Source organism: Zalophus californianus, chromosome 5 (assembly GCF_009762305.2).
Source record: "Zalophus californianus isolate mZalCal1 chromosome 5, mZalCal1.pri.v2, whole genome shotgun sequence".
Classification (NCBI taxonomy): Eukaryota; Metazoa; Chordata; class Mammalia; order Carnivora; family Otariidae; genus Zalophus; species Zalophus californianus.
In genome coordinates, this window is record NC_045599.1 from 131,481,206 (window position 1) to 131,488,611 (window position 7,406).

Genomic DNA, 7,406 nt, shown 5'->3' on the forward strand with positions numbered 1-7,406 from the left:
TTGAAAACACGACCCAGGAGTGCCATCATGTAAAATTCCAGAGGGGCTCACAAAGGCACGGGCAACCAATCTCTCTCTCTCTCTCTCTCTCTTTTTTTTTTTTTGTAAATCTCTCTTAAAGATTGTTTGATGCTCTGCTCTATTATTGTAGACCCAGTCTTTTTACCTGAATTCTTTCTTCCTTAAATTCTAGGTTGTTATATTTACAACTTGATGACCCCATCCTACTACCAAAATATCCCCCTCCACATGGAGTTTAAATTTGATCAAAACATAAACCAGGGTGTGACCCTCTAGAATTATAGAGGACAGGCAGAAGGAAAAGTCACCCTAAACCACGGATTGCTCAGGCCCTGCCTGTGAGAATGGGAATGGAGAAAGGAGAGAAATCTACATGCATCACTGAATTTCATCGAGAGCGCTGCTGGAGACCTCTGGGAAGGTTTCTGTCTCCTAGTATTCCGTTACTTCTCAGGCGGCTGGTCATAGAGTTTGGGCATATAGTCAGCCCATTCCGCCTGGTAACACATGCCACCGGGGGGGGGGGGGGGGGGCGGAGCCGTACTTTTGCAGAAAGATGCTAATTTAAATTGACCATGATGGTCTCCAGATCGGTTACTGAGAATGGGCTCATCACACTTCAGTGATCCATTCTGCTCATAAACCAGCCAGGCTGTCCCCTTGGAAGGCCCAGAGCCGACATAATCAGAGGATCGTGCCACTGCTGATGTCATTGCCCTTCATGGTGACCACCCAGAAACGGTGAGGTTCCCTGTATTCCGGGTCCTTCTTGTGAGCATCCGGATCTGTCAAGACCAACGTACAGAATTTACCTGAATCAAGGCCATCCCATGCAATAGTGGTGGGCTGTTTTTTTTTTGGTTTTTTTTTTTTAAGATTTTATTTATTTGACAGAGAGAGACACAGAGAGAGAAGAAACACAAGCAGGGGAAGTGGGAGAGGGAGAAGCAGGCTTCCCGCAGAGCTGGGAGCCCGATGCGGGGCTCGATCCCAGGACCTGGGGATCCTGACCTGAGCGGAAGGCAGAAGCTTAAGGACTGAGCCCCCAGGCACCCTGGTGGGCCGGTTCTTAACCTGGGGGCTGTTAACACTTTGCCCAGCTCGTTGACCTTTTGCGCAGTGTATTTGACTTGCATTGGATGCTGCAGATGCTTGTCGGCTTGCTGTAGGATCAAAGGCCCAGGCAACGTGCTGAGGTCCACCGGGAATCGCCCATGCCAGTTGCACAGACAGCTGGGAAGAGTCGCAGGAGGCAAGGGCACAAGCCTGCAGCACCAACTCCCAGTGGGACCACTAATGGTGTCTTATTGTGTGTGTGTGTGTGTGTGTGTGTTTTAAAGATTTCTTGATTTACTTGAGAGAGAGGGAGCAGGGGGAGGGGCAGAGGCAGAGAGAGAGAAAAACCCAAGTAGACTCCATGCGGACAGCATAGCCCCATGTTGGGGGCTCCATCCCTTGACCCATGAGATCATGACAGGAGAGGAAACCAAGAGTTGTCTGCTCAGCCGAATGTGCCACCCAGGTGCCCCCTTATTGTGGTTTTAATTTGAATTTCTTTAATGGTAATGATAGTTGAGCATTTTTTTCTTGTTCTCATTGCCAGCTATACGTCTTATTTGGTGAAGTATGTGCTCAAGGATATTACTAAGTTTAAAAATTGGATTGTATGTTTTCTTATTTGTGATCTTGACAGGCCTTTACATATTCTGTAAACTTTTCCTTTGCCGGATATGCAGTTGTCTCTGAATATGTAGCTTATTATTTCATTCTCCTGACAGTGTCTTTCACAGAGAAAAAATTTAGATTTTGATTAAATCCAAATTTTTTGTGTGTGTATTTTAACAATATGCCTTTGAAGTCATGTCTAAAAATTCTTTGCCTAAGTCAACATCATGGAGATTTGTGTGTATGTGTTTTCTCCTAAATTTTTATTTTACATTTTATATTTAGATCTATAATCAGTTTTCAGTGAATTTTTTATAAGGTGTGAAGTTTTAGTCAAGGTTTTTTTTTTTAATTGTGTATTGATGTTCAATTGTCCCAGCAGTATTTGTTGAAGAAAGACCAGAATTTCTCTATTGAATTATGTCTGTAAATTTGTCAAAATTAATTATCCATAATTGTATAAATTTATTTCTAAACTCTATTTTGCTTTACTAATGTGTTTGGGAATATCCTTGTCTATTTTTACAATAAATTCTGCCAGAATTTGATTAAAATTTTGCTAAATCTATAGATCAATTTGTGGAGAAGTTATAGCTTAATAATATTGAGCTTTCCAACATATGAACATGCTACGTCTCTCCAATTATTTATGATAAATTTTTATTACATTTTTTTCATTTTCAGTATACATACCATGTATATGTTTTTCTCGGTTTACACTAAAGTATTTCATTTGATATATATGTTTTCATTCTCTTTCTCTCTCTATATATGTAAATATTTCAGTTTTAAATTATGTCTTGTTAGCATATAGAATCATGATTGATTTTTGGGCAGTTCTCTTATGTCACGTGTCCTTGCTAATTTTATGAATTAAGTCTAGCAGTTTCTTTTGAGAATTCCTTACAACTTTTAGAATAGTAGTTACAAGATATCTTATACTGAGCTGGTATAAGAGGATTTTTTTTTTTTTTGGTATAAGAGGTTTTACAATGTTTATTAAAGTTGAACATGCACATAACCTATGCATTGTAATTCAACCTCTGTGTATATATTTCAAAGAAAAACTGCAAAAAATGTAAAAAAATGCATGGAAGATACAGACTGAATTATTTATCCCAGTATTGTTTACAAAAACAGATATTAAGAACAGTCTAGATTTCAGGATTGAATTGTATGCATATAATAAATTATTATACAACATGGAGCAACATCACTGATATCATGAGCACATGTTTATGCAAACAAAGCAACTGGTAGAAATTTATTTAAAGGATGAAAACATATAGAACGTGTGATACTGTACCCTATGTTAATTAAGGACACATTCACTTACAGTAAAATTATGATGCCTGAAAATAAACAGTAAATTTAAGGTGATCACTTCTATATATTAGAGAGAAGGTGAAAGCAGCATGAGAGTGTGGCACAAAGCAAATAGTAGTTTATAATTTCTATAATGTATTATTTGATTATTATTTTTAGCTAGATAATAAGTAATAGGAGTTCCTCACATCTTATATTGCATGTTAATGTTTGACAAATAATTCTTAAAAAGTCATAAATAGTATGTTCATATTTCCGGACTCCCATTAAGCATCTATTTAAAACTAAGCTAGAGCTCTTCATTTTCACAGATGTCAGACAGGACTTTCACCAGTATTTCTACTTCTGCTCCTTCAGCATTGTCATTGCTTCAATAGCCAATGGCCAATGGATATTGGCCAATAATAATATTCCAATAGCCAATGGAAAAAGATTCTCATCAATAAAAAGTACAGAGAACACACATTTCTCTAACACAGAAACCCCAAATGCCGCCATTTAGCTTTTCCAGATTGGCCATATTTCAGGACAGATAACAGTAGTATTTATCAATTGTGGCTAAAAGTTTGGTTGACGTGGTTCTCCTGAACAGGAAAGAAGAAATGGTTTAAGAATTGATCAATGCATCACATAAAATACCATCAGTGACAGAGTATATAACTGTCAGTTGTCAGTGATTAGCAAATTTATTGGGAAAAGCCTACTTTGATAAGAGGAAGAAAACAATAACATCTGAACCCACCAACGAAAGAGTTATGAGCACTTGTGAGGAAAAAAATGCATCAATGAACGTTTGGAAGGACACTGGACCATATAGTAACTTCTTTCTCAAAAACTGGGACTGATTGCTCTCAGTGAACTGAAGCCTATTGTATTACTTAGAGCTGAGTGAATAAATGGTTTGTGATACATTAGTCATAGAATCTAAATGACAGAGTGTGATTTTTAAGAAAGATACAAAAATGTTAAAACATATACTCAATATTCCATGGGAACTCAGGAAATTTAGGGAGGTTTTATAGTAGTGATTTTTGACTTTAAGAGTATGACTCTCCTAAATGGTGAAAGAGAGGGGCAATGAACTAGACTGAAAACATGAGACACATATATCAATGTGGGAAAAACAACCTGGAGAAATGTTATGTCAATGTGGTATAGAAGGTGTAGAAGTGGTTAGTGTTTCTTCTGGAAAATTAATCTAGTTCTTGTTAGAAAGCCTTTCAGGGTGTACAAAGAAATCCCCTGTCTCCTATGGACAAGAAAAGAGAGATAGAAATGTATTAGCAATGGAAATACAAGATTGAATATACATTAAAATTAACTTTGAAAGTGGGAGTCAGGAGGCTAGTCGCTAGACACAGGGAGAAAATGTAAAATTGATACTGGGATTAGAAAGAAAAATGGCAAAATATTTATATTTATTATTAAAACTTAACTTTAGAAAGCTGTAATAGTGGCCTAGGCAACACATGACAAAAACCTGAACAGAGAGAGGCAGGAGGAACGGGCTGCCGAGGAAGGCATACACTTGGAATGTAGGACACAATAGCCAATTATCCATCCCTTCCTTTTTTATTTAGGAAAAAAAAGTTGAATAAAGAAAATGTCCATTTTTCATGTGTGGTCAAACTATGGTATGTGCTATGAAAATAAACTCCAGCTCACAGAGATTGAACGGTAGGGCTACCACTATTGGCCACAAATTGAGAAATTTCCATGCTGACGTGCAGCAAGTGATTTGTTGTGGTGTTTCTGAAATTTTGTCACAGAGCAAAACAGTTCTCACTTATTATCCGTAAATTGTTTTAATTTTATTTTATCTGACAGGGATCACTTAAGTGAGAAGGGCAAGTAAGCTATTTTTTTCTCCCCTAAAACACATCTCCATCTGTCATAGTGTCTAATATACCACCACTAGGATCACAGAGTTCAATCAATAGTTTACAATCACCGGTTAAACTATAAATACTCCTAGAGGGTATAAAACCTTAAACTATTTTAGTTTTAGCAGGAATCAGATTATCATATATTTTTGAACAATGATAATGAGGGTAGAAGGAACACTTGGAGAACCAAACATAAAAGAAGCGAGGTATTAAAGACACACGGACTGTTTGAAATTTTACTAGAACCCCGACTCTGATCCTTCTATCTCTTGTCTTCAGTATGGTCTCTGCTTATATATATTTTGGCTTACTTAATGACATTCTCTCTGTGTAAGAGGGAAGGGAAATTATACAGTGTTCTAATACAGTTGCCTGAGTAAATAATCCCACCTGCAACCACTTAACTGACTAGCTGAAAGGTATCAGATCTGTGGGTATCTCTGATATCGTCCGGGTGCTTCTAAAAAAGTGTACATACCGAAACCAAAGTTACAATAGCCATAGGCCCATCAATTTATAGAGACTACATTCATATTGACAGGCAGATAGATGGATGATAGAAATAACCATGGATATAGATATTCACAAAGGATTTATCTATCATCTACAGACACATATTTATAGCAACAGGTAGTGCCCTATGTGTCAGATGGGGAACAAGAAATGTTCTTTTCCCTTACCACTTCTATCTATTGTTCCTTGTGCTTATATTGTCAGTCAACAATACTGTAGAGTGAAGGGATTAAGTAATTTCCCCTACATTAAAAGCCTCTTGAGTAATGGATAGAATGAAAACTTAAATCTAAGCATCTTGACTCCAAAAATACAATGTCAATCTCTGGAGTATAAAAGAGGAAACATTTTGTGGGAAGTCAAATAACATGCCATTTATTACAAGATTTCTAAGTTTGTACAGTGAAGGGAATCCTTACACTATTACTGAGCATTTGTATTTAAAAAAACCATATAAGTAAGTAGTAAGTGAACATGACATTAGAATGAGAGGAAGTGGTTTTCTGTGAAAAGACTCACACACAGTAACATGCTGTAAGGGAAAAAATAAAGTCAACTCAAAACTCTCTTCTTTTGTCCTTTTTTTTTTTTTTGATGTTTTTTTAAAACTGTGGCATAGACATAAGACAGGACCTGGATAAAAGCATGTTGACAGGCCCTCCTCAAGCTCAGCAAGTACATTTGGAATAGAAAACATGTAAGTAAAATTAGATTTTTACACCTCTGCTATGCTTAAGGCAGTTCTATAGCAGATCTTTTTACTTTTACAATTTTATTCATATTTGGTTTTTATGAAACTATATTATTCCAACCTTTCCTTTTAGCAACCTATGCCCAAGTTCAGTCAATCATGAGTTTTTGTTGATATATTTAGAATCAATTTGTTTCCCTTCAAACTCACTTGCTTCAACCATCTTGCTTAAGCCTCTTAACTTACCTTGATCACTGTAATAGCCTCTTAATTGGCTTTATTAGAAACTAGTAGCGAGATTGCTGGATTGTAACGTAGTTTTAGTTTTAATTTTTTGAGGAACCTCCATACTATTTTCCAGAGTGGCTGCACCAGTTTGCATTTCCACCAACAGTGCAAGAGGGTTCCCATTTCTCTACATCGTCCCCAACACCTGTTGTTTCCTGAGTTGTTAATTTTAGCCATTCTGACAGGTGTGAAGTGTATTTCACTGTGGTTTTTGACTTGTATTTCCCTGATGATGAGTGATGAGCATCTTTCATGTGTCTTAGCCATCTGGATGTCTTCTTTGGAAAAGTGTCTATTCATGTCTTCTGCCCATTTCTCAACTGGATTATTTGTTTTTTGGGGTATTGAGTTTGATAAGCTCCTTATAGATTTTGGATACTAACCCTCTATCTTGGAAGTAAACCATAAGAGACTCTTAACTATAGAGAACAGACTGCTGGTTGCTGGAAGGGAGAAGAGTGGCAGGGGGATGCCTGAATGCGTGATGGGCGTTAAGGAGAGCACCTGCTGGAACGAGCACTAGGTGTTGTATGTGGGGTGATGATTCATTGGATTCTGCTCCTGAAACCAGTATTGCACTGTATGTTAACTAACTTGAATTTAAATAAATTAAAAAAAGGAACATTTGACTCCCTACCCTTAATCCATGGTTTCTCTACCTCTGCAGTATTGACATATTAGATGACATGATTTCTTGTTGTGATTGTGGGTGTATGTCCTGTGCACTGTAGGAAGTTTAGTAGCATCTGCGGCCTCTACTGATGAGATGTCAGCAACATCCCCTGTCTCCTGAGTTCTGACAAACACAAATGTCTCCAGACATTGCCAAATGTCCCCTGGGGAGCAGCATTGCCCCCATTGAGAAATACCTTCCTGATCCAATATCTACATTGCAACTGAGAATATCTTTAAGAATGCTGAGTTGATTATATTTCTTCCTAAAGGTTTCCTATATTTTTCAATTAAATTTCCAAATCTGTGACCCTGAAATAAAAAGTTTTTCAAGACTTTATGTA

The 7,406-nt window shown here is 37.2% G+C and overlaps 1 pseudogene; it reads right to left on the bottom strand.

The window, feature by feature from the left end:
* Positions 1-464: 464 nt before the first annotated feature.
* Positions 465-4,730, bottom strand: LOC113928464 (annotated as a pseudogene).
* Between the last annotated feature and the right edge of the window lie 2,676 nt (positions 4,731-7,406).